At 39.8% G+C, this 24663-nt stretch overlaps 1 long non-coding RNA gene across 1 annotated transcript; it reads right to left on the reverse strand.

Annotated features, from left to right (window-relative positions):
- Positions 1 to 14777: 14777 nt before the first annotated feature.
- On the reverse strand, positions 14778 to 22446 carry LOC145521091 (uncharacterized). The gene is made up of 3 exons (XR_014065100.1): positions 22002 to 22446; positions 17039 to 17118; positions 14778 to 15986 (listed from the first exon to the last, which is right to left on the reverse strand). It is a non-coding gene; the product is annotated as an uncharacterized LOC145521091 (long non-coding RNA).
- Positions 22447 to 24663: the final 2217 nt, after the last annotated feature.

Below are 24663 nucleotides of genomic sequence, written 5' to 3' on the forward strand. Positions count from 1 at the left end.
ATAAAGAGTTAATATTGGAAGATTTCAGGCAATAAGTGCCTTTGTCCCTTTTTTACTGTGAACTAGATTTACCTAGGAAAAGCGACTCACACTGTAAGTGTGTTGTGAGGTTTGGTTCCAGAAAAATGTTGCTTTCTGCAGAGCTTTTTACATGTTTCCTGTTTTGAAAAATTAAGCCATTAAATGAGGATGATATGACCCAATGGCCTTGTGATTTGGCTCAGCTGCTTGGAAAGTCAGCCACATTGTGACCCATTATAGCAAATATTTCACCTCAGATTATCTGTTAACATTTCTTCCTGCTCTTTATAAATAGTTCTAGTTTTCATCATTAATTTTGTACTGCTAACTTTTACAAGTCACGTTAAATCCTCTATAATTCTGTTTAATGCCTACCAAGGGAATGGCACATACTCAAAGTCTACTAAAGTAACCTTTATATTCCAGAGAATCAGAATATTTCTCACCAAAGGATCCAAGCCTTCAGCAACTTCATTACAACTTTCTTTTTTTTAATGTTTTTAAAATTCTTTATTGAATTTGTTACAGTATTACTTCTGTTTCATGTTCTGGTTTTTTGGCCACATGGCATGTGGGACCTTAACTCCCTGACCAGGGATTGAAAATGCACCCTCTCCATTGGAAGGCAAAGTCTTAACCACTGGACTGCCAGGGTAGCCCCTTCATTGCAACTTTCTAACTAGAGAAAGAAGGATATTCTTGCAGGAGTATTACATAAACAAATATGGTGAAAATATATTCCCTGTAGCAGTGAATACATGCCTGATCATGGAGAAGGATTGGTGGAAAATAGTGAAGCAGGAAGCTAGAGAGACATCAGGGTCAATCTGTAGAACACTTTGAACATCAAGTTCATGAGTTTAATTTCCTGTAATTTTTGAACAGGAAGGAAACTGATGAAATTATCTGGATGGTTTTGACCAAGATAACACCATTAATATATCTACATCTTTCTGGAGGAGAGATCGTTTGTTGTATGGGATGTTGAGAGTTCATTTTTAGACATTAAATTTTAAGTCCTGGTAGACTATCTTGGTGGAAGTGCCCAACCAGTGCTGAGATAGGCACCTGGAACTTGCTATCGATATTAGAGAGACGGATTTGGGAATTATCTGCATAGAAGAGCATTAGAGAAGCAACGAGGAGAGATGAATGCTCTGGGCTCATTCTCCTTCAATGAACATTTAAAGTAACCCCAGAGAGCTGTGAAATCCAAAAAGAAGAAGATCAGGCTTTGCTAAATTAGAGGGCATGGGGAGACAATAGGGCACTTGAATGCCCTCAAAATGACACCTTCCTCTCAGCCCAACAAATAGGCTAAATTTAGAACAGTCATTTGTTGTTTCATTACTAGGACTAAAGGGGTCATGAACAGTTTTTTTTACAAAAGGGTAATAAATAATGAAGCTGAGATGCTGAACCAAGAAGAAAATGTACATTATCTATAAACTGAGAAAACAAATTCTTTAGAGAAGAATAAAAAAGTAATACTGCCAGCTCAGCTAGGAGAAAATGAATAGGAGGCAGTGCCTCAAGGTTGTTCAGTGACACACTTAAACTGCAAGTATTCCCCAATGTCAAGAGAAATAAGTTCATGCTGTTAAAATCGGCCCGCTGTTAAAATCACTTGAGAGAATAGGAGGAAAGAGAAAAATAAAGATAACACTGGCACCTTCATAGCAAAGATAAGACCTTTGGGAAGCGGGACCCAGGCATCATAAATGAGCAATGTAAGTTAAATTCAAAAATAGCCTCTTTCTAATGGTATGTTGTCAGAACTGGTTAGCCTGAAGTGGGCTGGGTATAAAAGAGAATGTTGCAGAAAGGGAAGCTCAGTGTGACCTATGGAAAGATGAGCATTCACATGAAGGGATGAAGCTATAGGGGATAAAACTGTAGAATTAAGGGACCCAATGACAGGTCAAAGAGTTTGGGCTCCACCCTGAAGGTAATGGGGTTCACTGGAAATTTATAAGGAAGGGGAATAACAGATTCCTGTTTGTGTTGGGAAAGGGGATTCAAGAGCAGGTACATACAGCCACCTGGAGTGAGCCAGAGACCAGCAGAGGGAGACCAGCTAGAGGTCTTGCAATTTGGATTTTTTCTTGTGTTTTTCTTTTGATTCTAATGTTCCCAATACACAGGCCCAAAGGATGTGGCATCTGATTATATTGGACAAAGCTCTTCCCATACTTCCTCTTAGCACTGTCAAGAAATGCTATGATGATGGAAATTCAAAACTGAAATCTTGGACTTCCCTGGTGGCACAGTAGTTAAGAATCCACCTGCCAATGCAGGAAACATGGGTTCAATCCATGATGCAGGAAGATCCCATATGCTGTGGGGACAACAAATCCTGTGTGCCGCAACTACTGGGCCCACACGCCCTAGAGCTCATACTCCTCGACAAGAGAAACCACCGCAGTGAGAAGCCCACACACCCCAACTAGAGAAAGCCCACACACAGCAATGAAAACTGAGTACAGCCAAAAATAAATAAAGAAATAAAATTTAGACATTTTAAAAAAGCTTCACAGTGGAAATCTTAAGAGAGACACCAGATCTAAGCTCAGTCCCTGAAATAAGCCTTCGGGTGAGATCACAACTGTGTAGGAAACTTTAGCACTTGGATGCATATGATCTGAGCCAAGTTCAAATCCTAACTCACCTAAATATTTTTATGACCTTAGTCAGGTCCTCAGATGCTTTAAATCAGTAATATGTGAAGCAAAGTGAGGTTGAGACAACTTAGACATAGTATTTGAGAAACAACTGACACTACATGAGCATGTGTATAAGTTAGTAGTTTAAGTTGGCTGCTGGTAAGAGAGATCCAACTCCAGTAGATTAAACACACAAAGATTTATTCTGCAGAAAAGATGCCCAGGGGTAGGCAGTATAAGGTTGGTGTGACAATTCCGGAAGTCTTTAGAGCCCAGATACCTCCTATTTTCAATCCTTGAAGTCACCACATAGTCAAGATGGCTGCTGGGCACAATGGAGGAAGAATTCAACTCTCCCTTTTGGAAGCCTGTTCAGGTGTAGCTTTCATTTACCCTTCTTTGACCAGAAATTAGTCACAGAGCCCCCTCTACCTAACTGCAAAGTAAGCTGGAAAATCTAGTTTTTCAGCTGGGCACATTGCCCTGAATTCTTTTACAAAAAAGGAAGAATTGACATTTGATAAGTACTGTCTGTAACAACTTTTATTAATTATTAGTCCCCTTCTCATCCAATATAAAAACATTCAACGTGGAATTTAATATCATATACTTAATTTTTATTGATCAGTGGCATACTAAATGGGCAAACAAAGCATAGTTCTGCATCTTTTAAGAAATTATTAATACATCATTCAAAGTGTTCACTATTCCTTGACTTAGCCAATAAATTAGTGCCAGACTCCCCCCCCCAAAATCCATCTCTTCTGATTAAAGAGATATTCTGGTTTGTTATCCATTTATCATAAAAGAGCTATACTTTTTTTATTTTTTCATATTTTGCTTTGGCTTACCATTTTGCACTTCATTTCAACACAAATCTTAGTCTAAATTTCCAATACAATCATCACCAATTATTTTCTTAATTGATTCTTGTACTTTTGCTCATTTAAAATTCTTAGAGAATTTCCTCTTCAGATTCTTTTGAACATTTAAAAAGGTTGAGTTAACAAACCCAAAGATTAGCATTTGTTCAGAGTTCCTTTGAATTGTTCTTCAGCTCCAGTGCTTAAATAATTAATAAATAGTTGAAAAACTTAGTTTACAAAGCACTTCATGGAAAAAATTACCATTAAGCTAATGCCAACGCTCTCTCAAGATCTAAGAATACAATAGCTTTCATTCATTTCAAATATGATGCTACTGAGTAGGGAAAACAAACTAGAGTGAAACTCCATTTTAAGAAACATTAAAGCCTCTACAATTTTCCAGAATTGGAATTCTGGTTGCAGTCAAATACTTTTAAGGAACTAAATCTGATATAACAAGAAACAAGAATTGCTATGTGACAACATCTAGAAAAATGGACATTTGAGAGAGGAAAAAAAATCACAAGAGGACTGGAAAAAATTGTAAGATAAAAAGCAGAATGTGACCTATGATGCTAAGGCAAAATGCTGAAAAGCTAACAGATAAAGATTACTCAGGCCATGACTTTAAGATAACAAAAAGCAAAATAGTAGGATTCATCTGGTTAGGGCAAGCGACGACATTTCTTTTTTTCACAGCTGCCCACTGTCAGAGAGAATATATCAAGAGATGAAGGGACAAGATGAGACCAAAAAGTGAATTCTGATCATTTTCAACTAGAAAGAAAGCCAATTTTGAAAAATGAATTCACTACCCTTTCTCTTCAACGCACGTCTAACCTGATTTCCCCTGATGCACTCAAACTCCCTATCTTCCCCAAATTAACCTGTTTCCTCTCAGACCCATGCTGTGAAAATCTTCACTGTGCCGTGTACCTCCCTGCTTTTGTCTTTCCTCAACATCTTCCTCCTTGGGAAAGTCTCACATAGCTGTATCTTAACCACCCTCTCATGACCAGCTAAAAAACTGTATTTTCAACAGCTTCTGCCCTCATTATAATCTTTTCTTTAAATTCTCCTGCAATTGGATCTGCCACACAATAAAGCCTATGCACAGACTAATAGGTTTTAAAGTTCTTTTACATATGTTGGTCTTTTACTAGAAGAGAAGTCACTGGTATGGAAACCACATCCCATGTTCTGATGACATAACTGTGCCTGAGGCAAAACTGCGTACAGATGGTGGCAACTGTAGAGAGAAACCAGTGCTTTCTGCAGGCATCTTTTTCTCCTTCTCTCTTTGCATACAATTATTAACTCTCTTAGGAGAAGGCAATGGCAACCCATTCCAGTATTCTTGCCTGGAAAACCCCATGGACGGTGGAGCCTGGTGGGCTGCAGTACATGGATTGCTAAGAGTCGGACATGACTGGGCTACTTCGCTTTCGCTTTTCACTTTCACGTATTGGAGAAGGAGATTGCGGCCCACTCCCGTGTTCTTGCCTGGAGAATCCCAGGGACGGGGGAGCCTGGTGGGCGGCCGTCTATGGGGTTGCACAGAGTCGGACACGACTGAAGCAACTTAGCAGCAGCAGCAGCAGCAGCATTAACTCTCTTAGTAACATTCTATAATTCGTACTTTACCATCTTTTGATTTTCTTGGTGATTCTCCTCCTTGAGAACCAAAACATAAGGGAAAGAGAGAGGTGAGTTGAGAGGCTTAAATCTCAAAGACTGATTTGGCTTTGCCCTAAAGTACTTTGCCCTTTGACACCCTCCGAAGGATCTTCTGGCTCAAGCTATGGGATTCTAACAGCCTCATTTTCATTGTATTTGGTATTTGAGAGGAAGTCAGGGATCCATTGTATTCTGTGTCCTTTTTCCCTTTATGTGTGTATGTGTGTGCTAAGTTGCTTCAGTCCTGTTCGACTCTTTGTGACCTTACGGAGTGTAACCCACCAGGCTCCTCTCTCCATGGGCTTCTCCAGGCAAGAATACTGGAGTGCGTTGCCATGCTCTCCTCCATGGGATCTTCCTGACCCAGATTGAACATCTTTCTCATTATGTTTCCTGAATTGGCAGGCGGGTTCTTTACCACTAGTGCCACCTGGGAAGCTTTTTCCTTTATATCATTCCACAAATATTGATTGAGCCACCTACAACATCGCCAAGGAATCACCCTCCATACTAGGGATATAGCACTGATTCACACAATCAAGCCCCTGTAGTGGGGTGAATAGTGGCCCTCCAAAAGATAAGTCCACCTGGAACCTATACATTCAATCTTATTTGGAAAAGGAGTCTTTGCAACGTAATTCAGTGAAGGCTTTTAAGATAAGATCATCCTGAGTTAGGATGGGTCAAAAATCCTATAATAAGACTTTAGAAGAGAAGGGGAAGCAGAGACAGACACAGAGCGGAAGCACAGGGGAGCAGGTCATGAGAAGATGGAGGCAGAGGTTCGAGTGATGTATGCATGCAATGCCAGGATTGTCAGCAGTCACCAGAAGCTAGGGGAGGCAAGGAAGGATTCTCCCTGAGAGATTTCAGAGGGAACCCAGCACGGACAACACCTTGAGTTTAGATTTCTGGCCGCCAGAACCATAAGAGAATATATTTCTGTCACAAGTCTGTAATCATTTGTTTCAGCAGCCCTAAACAACGAATGCATCTTCACACGGCACTTATTATTATCATGAAGAGATAAAATAAACTACCAGGAGAGTGCAATCTAGTGAAAGGTAAGCCCATAAAGAAAACAAAACAGGACAAAGTGAAAATGTCATCAAGAGCCACCTAAGATTAGAGAGTAAAGAAGACTATTTAATCTCTTCTATTACTTCCTGGGAAAGAATATTTGGAAAAAATTATGATGTCCAAATTAATTACTTGTTAAGTAATTTTTCCATGTGCCTTTTTAAAAAGTATTTTCTCCTGGTCCTTTTAAGGTATAAGTGAGATGTTAGCTTTTCCAGGTATCTGGCCTAGGGCATCATTAACACATATCTAGTGACCCGCATCATTAACACATACCTAGTGACCTAGAATGGACAGTACAGATTACTCTGAGTGGTGGCCATAGCATCTAGCTTAAGAATAAAATAAAACACTTATTCAGGAAATAGAAAACAAATGTCGTCACAATTAAACAACATCCACATTATATTTCTTCGTATAATAAGCAATTGAGTACCCATTGTTTTCATAGTATTATGCAAATCTTGGGGGTACAAAAAATACGATAGACATGACCTTGCACTAATGGAGTCTGCCTTCTATGGGGAAATACTGACATTAAATAAGTAATTTAAAGTAAAAAGTGTTAGTCGCTTAGTTGTGTCCAACTCTTTGTGACCACATGGACTGTAGCCCACCAGGCTCCTCTGTCCATAGAATTTTCCAGGCAAGAATGCTGGGGTGTGTAGCCATTCCCTTCTCCAGGGGATCTTCCTGACCCAGGGATCGAACTCAAGTCTCCTACATTTCAGGCAGATTCTTTGGTGGCTCAGATGGTGAAGAATCTGAGGTGGAGATCATATGGAGATGCAAACAGTAAAGTTCTCCCTGGCTCATATATTTCCTTCATTTGTCAGACATTTCCTAAGGGCCCACTACATGCCAGGCACTGTTTTAGTCACCTGGGGAAAAAAAATCAATGAATAAAGCAGGCCAAGATCCCTGTTCTCATGTGGATCCACCTACCAAGGGAGACAGGCCTAACAGACCCAAGCAAATGAATGTTAGTATTTTATGATAGGTAAGTGCCATGGGAAAAGAAAGACATTGAGAAGGGTAAGTAATATTCAGGGGTGAGAGGTAGGAGCTTGCCATTTATACAGGAAGGTCAGGGAGAGTATTGTTGAGAAGGCAACATTTGAGCAAACATTTCAAGGAAATGATAAAATTAGCCCAGAGAGCAAAGAGAATTCCAGCCAAAACAAAGGCCCAACAGCAGAGTGTACCAGGCTTGTCGAAGAGATACCAAGGAGACCAGTGTGGTTGAAATGGAGGGAATGAGGTAAGAGGAGTAGGAGGCAAGATCAGAGATGTAACGTGAGACCAGATCCTAAAAAGGACCTTGTAAGCTATCATGACACTTATCTCTCTCAAAATGGATGGAGTGCCACCATGAGCAGTGCTATTTCTTTATCTTCATACGGTCTCAGTGACTTCACGCTTCAACTTGAATGGGACTCCTAATGATTATCAGAAATATTTCTGTTGCCTACAGAAAGTTTATAATTATTTCCACCTAACAACCACACAGATTCTTCTGCTTTCCCCTGGTGCTACCCACATACAATCTAGGAAAATTGAATCCCAATGAATAGAAGGGCTTGTCAGAACTCTGACAGGAAACTGGCATTAATGCATTTATTACAGGTGAAAGAATAAAGCCCATTCATAAATCAAAGGGAGCTAATTTGAAAATGTCACCTATCCCACCATTATTCTGGGAAGGAGTGGGAGTGAAGATGAATGGTCTTCCAACTGACAAGCAGCTGGGGGGACATCTGAGCACCAAGTCACATACCCCAGTGTTTTTCATCCTGTCAAGTGTATAAGGTAAAACTGGGCTAAGGGAACATTTTTCACTTTGAACAGGACTATGAGGAAAATGTAAACTTAAATATGAAGAAAAGAGAATTTCTCCTTGTTTGGAAAGCCATTCAATAGCATGTTGTTTAGTTGCTAAGTCATGTCTGACTCTTTTGTGACCCCATAGACTGTAGCCCATCAGGCTCCTCTGTCCATGAGATTTCCCAGGAAGAATCCTGGAGTGGGTTTCCATTTCCTTCTCCAGGGAATCTTCCTGACCCAAGGATCGAATCTGTGTCTAATGCATTGCAGGGGGCTCCTTTATCACTGAGCCACCAGTCAAAAGCTTGGCGCAACAAGAAAACAAAGGGACCCACAAGACAATCAGCCTTTGATGCTGTTCTTTAGATGAAAGTTCTGAGAGAGATGGGACTGCCGTACTTGCCTAGAGGAGAGCCATTAGATAAGCAAGGAGATCAAACCAGTCAATCCTAAAGGAAATCAGTCCTGAATATTCACTGGAGGGACTGATGCTGAAGCTGAAACTCTAATACTTTGGTCACTTTCTGTGAAGAACTGACTCATTGGAAAAGATCCTGATGCTGGGGAAGATTGAAGGCAGGAGGAGAAGGGGATGACAGAGGATGAGATGGTTGGATGGCATCACTGACTCAATGGACATGAGTTTGAGTAAGCTCCAGGAGTTGGTGATGGACAGGGAAGCCTGGCATGCTGCAGTCCATGGGGTCACAAAGAGTTGGACATGACGGAGCGATTTAACTGAACTGACTGAAGGAAAAGAATTGTACACAAGTTTTAGTCTCCATTCAAAATACACACCTTGAACCAGAAACTCATGATGCAATTTTCTTCTTCAAATAAAATAATGATCGATAGTCTCTACAATGGCATAACTGAAAACCAGGAGAACACCTGATAGGAACTGGAAATGCAGAGGTAGACCTCAGGTGAGTAGCCTCTTACACCCAGGTATTGTGACCCAGTATTGGCTGCCTAGCCTACACTACATTCTTCAAGCAGGCTTAACTATCTTAAGACACTGTTTTTCTTCCAGTTATAAATAAATAAGTCCTGGGGATATAATGTACAGCATGATGACCTTAGTTACTAACACTGTATTGTATGTCTGAAAGTTGCTAAGACAGTAAATCTTGAAAGTTCTGATCATGCAAAAAAAATGTGTGCCTATGTGTGATCATAGATGTTAGCTAGATTTATTGTGGTGATCATTTCACAACACATACAAATGTTAAATTATGATTAAATTATTATATACCTGAAACCAACATAACATTATAAACTGCTGCTGCTGCTAAGTCGCTTCAGTCGTGTCTGACTCTGTGCGACTACACAGATGGCAGCCCACCAGGCTCCGCCGTCCCTGGGATTCTCCAGGCAAGAACACTGGAGTGGGTTGCCATTTCCTTCTCCAATGCATGAAAGTGAAAAATGAAAGTGAAGTCTCTCAGTCGTGTCCAACTCTTAGCAACCCCATGGACCGCAGCCTACCAGGCTCCTCCATCCATGGGATTTTCCAGGCAAGAGTACTGGAGTGGGGTGCCATTGCCTTCTCCTCTTTGACTATGCTTAACGACTAAACTATTATTAGTCTTGTTGGACTGTTTTCTTTTGCTTCTGCATTTCCTCACTTCTCTAATTAAACTTATTCTTTGGTTAAAGTTTTTCCACAGACATCAAACAGATAGAGGAAGCGGGGGTGGGGGGAGGGGATATAGGATCCTGCTCCATTTCAGTAGATGATCTTGAAAGCTCTCTTCAGTTTTGTGACCCTGGACTCAGTTTCTATGTTAGCCATCCAGCTTTTATTTGTATTTGTAATTTTGATGTTCCTGTCTTCTTTCAACTTGCTTTCAGAAAATGTTAACCTATATTTACCTATATTTATTACCTATATTACCTGTATACCTATATTTACAAATGATTTTTCATTGGAAACATTTAAGGTAGATTGCTTCTTAATAGCATCTAGACAATTACAGCTCTTTCATCAGTAAATTGAATTTCCACCATACTATAAGTAAGTTTCTTCCAAAGAGTTAATCTTGTTCAACAGATACAGATTCATGGTAACTTCAACCAGTGGAGATGGCATTGTCTGACTCAAAAGACAGATCCTATCCCATTTTCATATATACTCTGCTTCAAGTCTATTTCCATTCAACAAATTTTTCTTTAGGACTGATTGTGTGTCAGGCATTGCACAAAGCACTGTCCCCTTAGTCCACAGCCTGTATTTGGTTTGTATTATATATGCAAGTATAAAAACTAATTTCCTGCATGTAAATAAACCTCTGGATAGTCTGAGAGACTAAGCTTTAAAGTTCTTTTTGTCAAATATATAATTACCTTGAAGCAGCCTCATAAGACTTAATAGGCTAACAGCCCAAGTCACAGGGGAACATAGGCTCCCTGCAGTGTCCCCTAATCTAACCAGATTACCAACAGCAATGCCTGTCTTCCCTACACATTATGTGGACTGTGTACTAGACAGGGTATGTGTGCCCAAAAGAATATCAAAACACAGCCTGACCTTTAAGGATTTTATGACACTGTAAAGAATTCTTTGTTTAGGCAAAACTCAGATCTGCTGAAAGCAAACCACACAACTTGACAAAGGTAAAGTATTCACATAGCTTTGCTCCGCAAAGAGAAGACACACAATGGCTATCAAGATTAAGCTGGGGGACATCCCTTCCAGAGTGGTTAAGACTCTGAGCTCCCAATGCAGGGGGCATGGATAATACCTGGTGGGGGAACTAAGATCTTGCATGCCACATGGTATAGCCAAAAATACAAATTAAAAAAAAAGAACAAGTTGGAACAAGACAGAAGAGAAATTGGCAAATGAGCTAGAGAGTTGATTCTGCAATCAACAAAAGATCAACCTGCCTCAAGGAAATTCTTGCTTAGTTCAGTTCAGTCACTCAGTCATGTCTGAATCTTTGCGACCCCATGGACTGCAGCACGCCAGGCCTCCCTGTCCATCACCAACTCCTGGAGTTTACTCAAACTCATGTCCATTGAGTCGGTGACACCATCCAACTATCTCATCCTCTGTTGTCCCCTTCTCCTCCTGCCTTCAATCTTTCCCAGCATCAGGGTCTTTTCCAATGAGTCAGTTCGTTGCATCAGGTGGCCAAAGTATTGGAGTTTCAGCTTCAACATCAGTCCTTCCAATGAATATTCAGGACTGATTTCCTTTCAGATGGACTGGTTGAATCTCCTTATAGTCCAAGGGACTCTCAAGAGTCTTCTCCAACACCAATTCTTGCTTAGCGCATCCCAAATGTCCACACCCTGTAGGTCACCATTCCATGAGTTATGAATTTTTACACTTACGTGGGACATTCAGAGACATCATACAATAGCATAAGGAGCTTGTGATAAATTCCCTTATTGAATCTGAAACAGAAACTGACTAATCTTTATGACTCTTTCAGAAGAAAATATTTGTGCTGTCACATTTTTAGTGTCAATATTTAATGCCTTCCTTCAAAAAATTTTTTCTTATAGGGAAAAATTCTTGCTACTTATTTGGTATACCATTGATGAAGAAAGAGAATGTAATTGGGGGAAGTTTAAAGAAAAGTGATCAGAGAAAGAAAAAGTGTCAAATATTGATATTAAAGAATAGTCTACCATCTGGTTTTTCATAAAAGAGTCTAGTTCTGGTAACTGTAAAGCTACATGACAACAGCTACAGTTGTATAACAGTCAAGTCTCATTAGTTTGGAATTCAGCAAGCTGGAGAAATAAAATCAATTTTCAGCACTGGTGTGAATAATCCAGGATGTAATTTTATCTGCACTGTAACAGAGAACCCAATAAGCTCTTCTTCAGCCGAGAAACCTTTGAATAAGACAAGTTCATAGTGAGAAGAATTAAATTATTTTGTTGTTTACGCTTCCCTCTTCTTAGCAAACCAATGTCACTATTCATTGAACTTTCTTTTTCTAGTCATGGCACTGACGCTACACTTATAAAACTACAGAGTTCTAAATATCTGTCATGCAAACACTCAGAACTCTTTCCTGTTGGCTATTAAATGCTTTTTGGCTTTCAAGAAGGCATTATTGAACACATCAAAAATATGCAGCTAAGGTATTAAGGGAATATAATAATACTTTCAGGGGGAGAGGGAGGAGAAAAAATGAGAATGAGAAATAAAAGGAAAAAAAGGAAGAATATAGTGTTTTACATAAGCATTAAAATAATCTGGATGTAAAACACTTCTTTCTCCTGGATTTTAACACATGAACCTTTCTAATTCACTTTAAATTTCCAAATTCAACTAGAAACAAATAAAAACCAGATGGCACTCAGGCAATGTGTAGTCTCTTTAGAAGTACTTTTACTCACCCACTTTTTTCAGGGAAGGCTTTTTTGAAACCAGAAAGTTTATTGTAGCAACAGGTAATGAAAGAGTAGAGAGCTTTAAATGCTATTCCTGATTCTCTTGGGCTTCCCAGGTGGCTCAGTGGTAAAGAATTCGCCTGTCAATGTAGGAGATGTGGGTTCAGTCCCTGGGTCGGGAAGATCCCTTGGAGAAGGAAATAGCAACCCACTCTAGTATGCTTGCCTGGGAAATTCCAAGGACAGAGGAGCCTGGTGGGCTACAGTCCAAGGGGTTGCAAAGAGTTGGACATGATTGAGCAACTGAACATGCACCTTCCCCTGATTCTCTTCCCAGGGGCCTGCCTGTCTGATCTTCACCTTTTGTTGATCCCAGTTTTCACATTTATCATTAAACTTCTGAGACAGCCTTGAACTAGCCTCCCCTGATCCAATCTGTTCTCTGCTCACGATCACCCTCCACTCAGCTGCCAGAGTCATCTTTCTGTCACATATACGTACTCATGCTCCTACCATGATTAAAACATCCGCTACCATCTCAAACAGATAGGATAAAATCCAGCCTCTTAGCGGGGCTAGCAAGGCCCTCGGCAATCTAATGCTACCAATCTTTCCATCTTCTTTGCCAGCTCTCCCCTTGTCCCGCCCTTTTGCCACCCTGTGTATTCATCATTCCCTGAACACTCCACACTTTGCTTTCTTGTGGGCAGTTCCTACTTTCTGAATTCCCTCCTTCCTCGACTCCTGCATCTCCATGGTAATATCAGAATCATCTGACACTCAAGGTCCTTTCAAACCCTAGAGTTCCCTGGGGGTCACTATTTCCAAGCTTATAGGACAGAGTAGCCCCTTGTTTTAAAATGCAGGTTTTAGTATTATTCAAGTAAGGGCAAGCAAATCAGGAGATGATGGCTATTGAAAAGATGGCTTGTTATTCAACAGTCTCCAAGAGGAGGAGGCAGACCATGTCACAGAAAGCCACCTGGGGAAGCACCAGGGTCAGTGAAATGAGGGGAAAACATTGGCAAGAGCCTTTATTGTGGTTTCTGCCGGAAAGGCAAGACAAGGCAAGGTAAGCAGGCTTAGGGTTGGTTAGTTTGAACAATTTCAGCAGGCTTTGCGATACAGGGGCTGTCTAGTTGTCTAGTACCTGGCCCTGGAGTGATCAGGGCAGAGGAATATTGGCCCTTTGTATGAACACGGAATAGCAGAGGTGGAGGGTTGTGTGGTCTCTGGATTGGTGAGTTTGCATACAAAAGGCATGCTGTCTGGTAGTGAGGCTATTTCCTATCTCTAGGAAGTGGCCACCCTGGGAGAAGCAGCCTTTTCAGCATCAGCAGGCTCCGAGAGGTCAAAGCATTAAAATTACAGAAAATAAAAAAGCATGATTAATACCCCCTGCCCTACTTTAGTTTTTGTAGTATCTTTATAACATTTTATATTTAAATTGCTTGCTCTTCAAGAACAGAGGTCTCCCTTTTGGAGTTTGGATGCACAAAGATCTAAATGTAAACCAGAAAAAAAGTGAAGGCAGATTGTTCTTGACCAAAAAAAAACAAAAAACAAAACAAACAGAGATGAATATTTTAAATAGTCTCCTCATGCTGAACTGGCCAGAGTTTTCAAATCACAACCTTTAAGGTTATGATTTTGCACTGGTAATATTTGTATATAAGGTCTATGCAGTCAGCCATTGGCAGGCAGCACCTGCAGAGTCCCAAGACCCATAAGCCCTCCTTGAGATATGACTTCTATAGGCCTATGGACCAGGCCTTCCATCACCTGTATGAGCTGAGTGGTACTTTATATTTAATCTAAATCTTTAATACAAATGAAAGCAATTACAATAGCCAACACAAAATGCTTCCCTTAAATTGTTTACTTAATTTAAGTAAATTAAGATGAATATCCAGATGAATATCCATTAGTCCAGACTCAGTTTTAACAATATTGTAATAAAGCAGGAACAGAGATCTCTCTTTTGCTGTGACGATATTTCTACTTTAAGAAACAAAAGGAAAAATAGGCAAAAAAAATTGCAGAATAAGTCTCTTAATTGAAGCCTATTAAATAAAAACCCCTGAGAACCCTAGATGGGGCCCTGATTGGAAGAGAGCACTTGCAACAAATGAGGTCTGTGGGCTTGAGGACACAAGTAGGCTACCAATACCTGATGTTAACCATAAATAAAGAGAGAAAGGGTAAAACAGATATCAGCAGGGGGAAACAAGACAGAATCAGGACCGGTAGGTGGGAAAAGAAAGGAACCTATGCATTAATGAATGAGGTCATGTGTTTAAAAGCAATATTCACTGTGATTTGCAACTAGAAAAATGTAGTCAAGCCTAAGTGACTTCCATCAAGTAAAACCTGTAACAGAAATATTCAGCTAGTTCTTCCTGCCAATGAAAACATCTTCTTGTTAGGTATCAGTTCAGTTCAGTCGCTCAGTCGTGTCCAACTCTATGCGACCCCATGAATTGCAGCACGCCAGGCCTCCCTGTCCATCACCAACTCCCGGAGTCTATCCAAACCCATATTCATCGAGTCGGTGATGCCATCCAACCATTTCATCCTCTGTCGTCCCCTTCTCCTCCCGCCCCCAATCCTACCCAGCATCAGGGTCTTTTCCAACGAGTCAACCCTTCGCATGAGGTGGCCAAAGTATTGGAGTTTCAGCTTCAACATCAGACCTTCCAATGAACACCCAGGATTGATCTCTTTTAGGATGGATTGATTGGATCTCCTTGCAGTCCAAGGGACTCTCAAGAGTCTTCTCCAACACCACAGTTCAGAAGCATCAATTCTGCGGCGCTCAGCTTTCTTCACCGTCCAACTCTCACATCCATACATGACCACTGGAAAAACCATAGCCTTGACTAGACGGACTTTTGTTGGCAAAGTAATGTCTCTGCTTTTAAATATGCTATCTAGGTTGGCCATAACCTTCCTTCCAAGGAGTAAGCGTCTTTTAATTTCATGGCTGCAGTCACCATCAGCAGTGATTCTGGAGCCCAAAAAAGTAAAGTCTGACACTGCTTCCACTGTTTCCCCATCTATTTCCCATGGAGTGATGGGACCAGATGCCATGATCTTAGTTTCCTGAATATTGAGCTTTAAGCCAACTTTTTCACTCTCCTCCTTCACCTTCATCAAGAGGCTCTTCAGTTCTTCTTCACTCTCTGCCATAAGGGTGGTGTTATCCGCATATCTGAGGTTATTGATATTTCTCCCAGCAATCTTGACTCCAGCTTGTGTTTCTTCCAGCCCAGCATTTCTTGTATAGTGGAACAATTTAACATTTGTTTTAAGTGAGACAACGTATGTAAAGGCATCTGATGCTCTGGAGATAAAATGGGGCTATTCAATATATTTATTTAGTCAATATATTTACTTATTCAATAAATGTTACTGTTCCATTCCCTTCCCTGCGAGCAATCTGAGAAGCTGCTCCAAGGCAAGGCATCATGTCCATGGTTGATGGTAAGTGTATCACTCATCCCTGCAAAATTAAATTTCATGGTTGGTGAGAAGTTCAAGACTGCAAAGTCATTAGGTCACAAAGGGACTTTATGTGTGGTCCTTTCCTACTGTTACTCTGGCACTTTCTGGCAATGTCCTTGGTTCTTCCTCCCTGACAGCTGACAGCTCGACATTTCTCTTTGTGGCCAGAAGCTAAGTAAGTGCATGCTCATCCACTTGGCAAATGTGCGGTTTCCTTTGTGTCTTAGCCAACAAAAACATGCCATTAATGGAAGACATCAGCCAGAGTGTCCTGGCTCCTACAGGTCCTCTCACCCCTGCCTTAATATATGGTAAATATTTACCTCATTTTCTATCTTTGATCTCATTTAGGCTTTTTTCCATAGGAACAACCATGCAACTGAGATTTCTAGTGAAGATGTCCTAAATTTCTCTCTCCAACGTAATTTCACAATTAGTATTTGTGTGTCTTATACTCAGTGGAGGATATTAAGTTTGTGTTTATTTCCTGGAACCATGCCAAACTATACAGAAATAAACTCTCCTAAAAGTAAAGAGGTCATCAAAGAGTCACCACGTCAGGTTGTACAAATTTTGCCCTATACAAGGATTTCTGACCCAGGTGACTGGGTTACAATCTAGCCTTTGCTCTGTTTGCCAAGCAGTGCCCAGAGGGGGAGATTTCCCCTAATTTATGAATAGATACCCTATTGAACACAGTGATCCTGGACATGTCAATATTAATGTAAAAAAAAAAGAATTGAGTAAACATATGAAGTTGGGTGTTATGTAGCCAAATAGATTATTCCAATAATAATATCAGTGAATGTCCCCATTTTCTTCCAAATTATCCCTATGGAAATTCATTTTCCATCAAACTTATTTGTGTATTAATTTGAAACAATAACCACATCTTATAAAAAATTTCTGGCCTTAAACACTGAAATGTATAAAGAGCAAAATTCATCAGAATCTGTTTTACTATCTGAAGTATGAATGCCTAAAGATAGAAAGGCCCTCCCAAATTCTCTTCCTAAAGGACAAAATTAATCATGAAAAAAGATTTGAGACCTGAACCCAATGCAAGGCCAGTAAAAATAGTATCATACAAGGTTGTCATTCTTCTCTCACCCAGCTGACTTATGGAGAATCTGAAAAACATATTTTGACAATATAATTTTAATGAGACAGGAAATATTTTTGCCCATAAAACATTTTCAAACATTAAACTCCAAAATGGCCTACCCAAATATAATAAATATCAAATGCAAAACACTCTACTTGGTCACAGGAAGGACAAAAAGATATTAAAGAATCTCCTACCCTCCAGGGACTAAAATCTTCAATAAGATTTTAAAACCCTAATATTGCTGTCATAAAGGCATATGTGTGTCATGAAGGGAATGAGTGGGAAGGAGAAAGGATGGTCCCTGAGGGGGTCAAAGAAAGGTTTCATGACATTTGAGCTGGGACCTAAAGATAAGAGACTGAAGGATTGACTTCTAAAGCACCAGTGTTCTGCAGTCACAAACACTCAGGGGAATGATGGCATTTGTGTGGCATGCCAGGGTAAATTGAGGATGCAGATTCCTGCTGGGCAAGGGCTCTGTCCCTAGGGATGAAGAGATCTGTGACTCGGTAGACCTGTAAGCCATTTTGGTCACACCAGGATACTGAGGAACACGTCGTTGGCAAGTTCTGTCAAGTTTCAAAAGTAAATTGGTAGTTCTCAACTTTCTGTGACACATTATAATCACTTGAGAGTTTTAAAGAAAATGATGCCATTTAAGTCAGAACCTCTTAAGGAACAGCCTGAACATTGGAATGTTTAAGGAACTCTCAAATAAAGCTAATGGGAGACAGGTTGAAAACCACTGGTCAAAACTTCCCTCTCTTAACAGAACAAAACTAGCTAAGTTCAAAATATCAAATTTTGAAATAAAAGTAAATTAATAATAAAAAAAACTGGTAGATAATTAGAATTAAATAGTATCTACTTCTGTTTCTGGCCACGAAGGAGTGACAGGGTCCAATATTACCCTCCTGTTGTAAACAATTAGAAAAATTGATAAAACACAGAAAAACCTTTTTTCAAACATTGGACAGTGGATGACTGTAATCTTTAGGAGGAGGGTAAAAAATAAGGTGAGTCCTACCATTACCCAAGTTTTCTGCTGAAAGACAATCTCTAGACTGCAGGATGGGGAGGATGAACACTACCTCAGACAATATAAAAATTTAAGTCAAAATGGATCACAGACATAAATGCAATGTTTAGAACAACTAAACTTCTAGAAAAAAACATAGGAGAAAATCATTATTTATCTCAGGGTAGGCAAAGATTTCTTCTTTAGAACATGAAAAGCAGGAAAGAACAAATTGATAAGTGGGACTTCATCAAAATTTTAAACTTAAGTCCCTTGAAAGACATTATTAGATTAAAACATATACCCCAGATAGGGAGAAAATACTTGGAATACAAATGTCTGACAAAGAACTTGTGTGTAGAATTTATAAAGAATTTAGTTAGAAGTCATTAAGAGGGCAACACAATAAAACTATATAGGCAAAAAATTTGAACAGTTTACAAAAGCAGCTGTATGAGTGGCTAATACACATGTGAAAAATTGCTCAACATCATTAGTCCTCAGGTGTATTAATCATGCCATTTATTCTATATTTTTTGTTTTAATATTTTAGGTCCTTGCTCACCCTAATGGCAATCATTTCCTGACCTGTTGACCTTTCTATACCTGACAAATAATAAAATCTGTATTTTAAAATACAGAGAAGTGTAAATTAAATGCATAATGAAATACCATTCCATACTCACTAGCACAGATATAAATGTTTTAAGATGACAATACCTAGAGTTGATGAGAATGTGGAAAAATTAGAATCCTTCTCATTCATTGCTAGTGAGATTGTGAAATAGCATAGTCATTTTGGAAAGCTGTTTAATAGTATCTTATAAAGTTAAACTTTGGAGAAGGCAATGGCACCCCACTCCAGTACTCTTGCCTGGAAAATCCCATGGATGGAGGATCCTGGCAGGCTGCAGTCCATGGGGTCGCTAAGAGTCGGATACGACTGAGCGGCTTCACTTTCACTTTTCACTTTCATGCATTGGAGAAGGAAATGGCACCCCACTCCAGTGTTCTTGCCTCGAGAATCCCAGGGACGGGGGAGCCTGGTGCGCTGCCATCTATGGGGTCGCACAGAGTCGGACACGACTGAAGCGACTTAGCAGCAGCAGCATAAAGTTAAACTTACATTTACCATTAGACCCAGAAATTCTGTTCTTAATCCTGAACTTACTCAAAAGAAATGAAAAGATATATCTACACAAAGATATGCACACAAATTTATTCATAATAATAAAACTTAGAAATCAAATGTCCGTCAACAGGTGACTATATAAACAAATTATGGCAAATCCATAGTGATACAGAATGCATATGGAGTGAACTACTAATTAGCAATAAAGAAGAATCAATTACTGAAAAGTGAAATACTATGGGTGAATTATGCTAAGCAAAAGCATACATACTATTCCATTTCTATGAAACTCTAGAAGAGGTCAATTTAATCTAACTGACAGATGATCACAGGTTATTAGGTGTTGGGGTAGGTTGACAGGAAGGCCCAGAAGGGCAATTTGGAAGGCTGATAGAAATATTCTGTGTCTTGATTGTGGTGATGATCATATGAATATGTGAATGTGTCAAAATACATTGAAATATAGATTTAACTTCTTATATTCTTTCTTTAAAAAGATTTTTATGTGGATCATGTTTAGTCTTTATTGAATTTGTTACACTACTACTTCTGTTTTATATTTTCAATATTTTTGGCCTTGCATGTGGGATCTTAGCTCCATGAACAGGGATCGAACCCACATCCCCTGCACTGGAAAGAGAAGTCTTAAGTACTAGACCACCAAGAAGTCCCTTAAATTCTTATATTCTTAATATAGAATTTATTGTGTGTGAACTATACTTCAACAAACTGGATTTTTTAAAACAGTGTCCTTGAAATAGAATCAAATTTATGTCAGTCTTTATTATTCTTTTACCCATAATGAGGTAATAAATAGGTCTGATTTTTCTGAAGACATCATGAAAAGAAAAAAAAATTATGTTTGGAAGAAATTACTGAGACCAGATGGCTTCCTGTTCTTTCAGGAGTTAGACATTATTAACAGTATTGCTTTAATGTCTGTAAAGAGCCTTATCTCTGTGTACATTGTATTATTATGCATGTATAAAATACCACTTTATAGCAGTAGCTGCACTTTACAAATCTCATTCTACGTGACTTAATACTAACTCTGACAAACAGGCTCTCTTACACGTCCCTCCCAATTCTGAAATTAGGAGGCTTTGGATCACCAGCTCCATAGCATGCCAGTTCAGGAATCCACTGTCTAGATGGATATCTGCCCTGCATTCCCCAAGAGGAGGGCTGGGAACTCTGAGCAGCTGGATGGATGCCCATGAAAGACTGTCCCCATCTCTGCTTTTTTTTAGGGGCAGTGTGCAACATAAAATAGGCCTGCCAGATGGCTACAACTCATTACTGCCTGGCAGCAGGCAGGGGGAAATGAGAGTAAATTAATCAGCATTCAGGAGGAATGAATGGCAAAGGGGCGATGTGTATTGATGCTATTTTAGCACAAGTCAAATTAAACCTGTAGAAATGACAACATGCATTAATCTCCCTATATTCTCCAGTAGCTGTGCAAATGAGCTCCTAGTTTCTTTATACAAACAGCTGTTATTTTCCTGTACCACCTTGGCCCAGAGTTCTACTAATGGCTTGCTAGGTTAGCCTTAGTGATTAATACAGACTTGTGCATTATAATGACTCAGCTGCTAAGGAAAGAGCTTCACCTATGTTGCAACAGTGAATCTCTAAACTGCAGCTCTCCAACAGAAAGCAGGGCTGGTGCAAAATGATAGATTCGTCAGTCAACTGCAAACTCCCAGACTTTAATGAACAATGGATTTACTGCTTGTATATTGCTGAAGTCACAAGGAATTTTCTTCTAAAGGGAATCAGAAATAAAATTGTGTTTCTTAAAAAGAAAATTTAGATTTATATATTAAAACTTATCTATAAAATCTGCAGAATGGCATTATGTTGGATTATCGTCTCTGGGATGTTTCTTTAAGTATATTGCAAGAAAAGGTTGACTCTTAAAAAATACATAAGATTGATTGATGCTATCTGGGTTAAACTTCATTCTTGCTTAGGTAAAGCTCATCTCTGACATAGTCTGCAGCATCTCTTTTACCACCTCCCTCTGACTTATGAGGTTCCAAATAGAGAGACCAATGAGAAGGGGGTCAGTATCCTGAAATGATGGCAAGAAGCATAAACTAGAGAATTTATAGCAAGGTCCTTCAGTACTTGTCTCAAGCTTTATTCTTCAGAAACATTTTTCTTACCAGCAGCAGGGTCTGTTCCAATGACCATTTTCCTGTGAACAAAATAACCTTGCAAAAAGTTCATGAATGTGACAAGGACATTTCCATATCAACAAAATAACTGTAAAGTGGGCTGGGCTGGGCTGATACTTGGAGAATTTAATGAATGAGACATTGTCGATGCTTCTTGAATTGCTGGGGTCAATCTGTACTAGTACAATCACAAAAACAATAGCAAAAAAAAAACAAACCCATATTTTTTCAGAATAATTTGATTCCTATCTGCTGTTCTGTACCTAAGAATACCAATCTTGTGTAATGATACTTGGGCTTTCCCAGTGGCTCAGAGGTAAAGAATCTGCCTGCAATGCAGGAGATGCAAGAGACACTGGTTCGATCCCTGGGTTGGGAAGGGTTCCCTGGAGGAGGCTATGACCACCCACTCCAGTATCTTGCCTGGAGAATCCCGTGGACAGAGGAGCCTGGCAGGCTACAGTCCACAGGGTCACAAAGAGCTGGACACTGCTGAAGCAACTTAGAACACGTGCACGCATGATACTTAGGGGAAGGCTTTATGTTCAGAGCTCCTGGAAAAATCTCCTTACCTGGTGGCCAATGCCCAGAAGCATGTTCTGCAAACCATAATCTCCTGAGATTCTTCTGGCAAAAAAAACTCAATGGTCCAGTAAGTCTGAAAAGACTCATGCTGTATCCCTCTTGGAGATTCACAGTGTACTCTATTAAATTGAAGTCTCTAAGAAACCTTGCAGTAATCTCCTTACCCCAGTAATCTCTACATTTATCCATTTCCAAGCAATGTCTAATAAAATGCGGTAGAATGAGAGTTTCACAGACCATCCTGTGGGCACATTTTCTTGAGCTGCTGTCAGTGTTGTCGCATTTCCAGATCAGAGTTTCTCAAAAGTGTGGTGGTGGTGGTTTAGTCGCTAAGTGACTCTTGAGACCCCATGGACTGTAGCCCGCCAGGCTCTTCTGTCCATGGGATTTTCCAGGCAAGAATACTGGAGTGGATTGCCATTTCCTTCTCCAGGGGATCTTCCCAACCCAAGAATTGAACCTGGGTCTCCTGCATTGCAGGCAGATTCTTTACCAACTGAGCTAGGAGGGAAGCCCCAAAAGTGTATCGTCTACCAATTTCCCCTTTCTCAATGTGCCCCAGCCACAGTAGGTCTACTTCTGCATCTCCTTTCAAGCTGAAAACAGTCCTAACTCAGGAATTTTGTATTTGATGCTCCCTCTGCCTAGAACTCCATGCTTCTACGTATGCGCATGGGCTCCATCTTTCATTTCATTCAAGCCTCTGCTCCCGCATTTCAGAGAGATCTTCTATAATGGACTGAGTTGAGTACCCCACCTAAATTCATATGTTGAAGCCTTAGCCCCCAATGTGAGTTTATTGAAGATAGGGCCTTTTAGGGAGGTAACTAAGGTTAAATGAGGTTGTAAGGGTGAGACCCTAATCCAATCCTTATAAGGAGAGGAAGAGACGTGTAGGTTGCCTGAACACAGAGAAGAGGCCATGTGAGGACCCCACAAGAAGACAGTCAGCCATTTACAAGCAAATGAGAGAGATCTCAACAGAAACCAGCCCTGCTGGCACCTTGGTTTTGGATGTCCAGTCTTCAGAACTGAAAAGATTAATTTCTGTTGTTTAAGCCACCCAGTCTGCAGGATTTTGTTATAGTAGCTCTAGAAGGCTAATACTCCTTCCCTGACCACCCATCTAAAAGCAAAATTTCCAGTTATTGTCTCCTCTCCTTGTCCTGACTTTTCTTTTTCTCCTGCAGAGGATTTATCATGACTTGACACTATATCTCCAGGAGGTTGAGAGGCAATAGAGTATAGTGGATAAGTGTTGGGGGCCTGGGTTCAAATTCCAACCCTACCACTTCATAGTGGTGTGTGGTCATTGATGAGTTATGACAGTTCCGTGAGCTTTACAGAATTGATACTTGCTTCAAAGGCCTTGTTATAAGACTGTAATGAGATAGAACATGGGAGGGAATTCCCTGGTGGTCCTAATGGACTCCAGGCTTCCACTGCAGGGGGCCTGGGTTCAATCCCTCATCTGGAAACTAAGATCCCACAAGCTGTGCAGTGCAGTCAAAAAAGACAAAATAAAAGTAAAAAAAAAAAAAGAGAGAACATGGAAGTACGTATACTACTCTCTGGAACAATGTACATGTTCAATAACTGTTAGCTACTATTGCTTATGGTCTGTCTACCCCACTGGAATGTATAAGGACAGAGAGTTTGTCTTACCCATGGTTATGTTCACAGAGCCTTCAGGGCACATGTTAAGCCCTCAATAAATATTTGTTACATGAAATATAAATAAATGAAGTCCTATGGACTTTGTTTCACAGTTCACAAAGAATTTAAATTCTTTATTGTCACTTCCATGTCTATCTTTTTTGTTGAATGAGCACCTTAAAACCTACTACTACCACATGATTTCAGAGCCCTTATTTTGTGTTGGCTGTAGTACTGGTGCCAAGTGACACTACTTTAATTGACACGCGCTAATGAGCCAAGTTCAGAAGGCAAGTTAACAAGGGGCAGAGGCTATAAGCTTTCCAACCCAAAAGACTCACACTGAAGCAGTCATGACTACATTTACAGTGAGCAATGCTTCACCAGCAAAACATCACCCATATAATCAAATCAGAGCACTTCATTTAAAGTGTGTCAGTTTCATTTGTATTTAATTTTTTTGTATTGGTTTTGCTGCTCTATGTAATTTGATTCTCTAGATATCAGCAATGGTACTTTGGCATCTTCTATTGATGAACTTCAGAACCTTAACTGCCCTATGGCAAGTCGCTGAAATGAGTCATCCTTTATGACTTATTCAGATGAACGCAGAATTCAAGTCAGAGGCCTGGTGGGTTTGGTATTACCTTCAATAGGTCACAACTATCTAAAAAAGGCTTTGTCCATCTGTCACTAAGGACATAATAGGGTGTAAACATCATCCTGTAGAAATTTTATATCAACATTTGCAATCACTTGTGCCTTAAATTGTCATGGAAATCAACAATGGGCTCATTTACTACTAAGGAAATAACAGGAGAATTTAACCCCTAATGTAACATGTCCCTCTATTTTCACAGATATACATCTTCAAATGACCTTAATGATTATACCCACCACATGTTGAAAAGAATTTTCAGTTCTTTTGAATTGAAATGTAGGTAAAGAATTTGCTCTCATTACAGTAGCAAATTGCACACTCTATTGAACCCA

Source organism: Giraffa tippelskirchi, chromosome 9 (assembly GCF_054371585.1).
Source record: "Giraffa tippelskirchi isolate mGirTip1 chromosome 9, T2T-mGirTip1v1.2.pri, whole genome shotgun sequence".
Taxonomy (NCBI): Eukaryota; Metazoa; Chordata; class Mammalia; order Artiodactyla; family Giraffidae; genus Giraffa; species Giraffa tippelskirchi.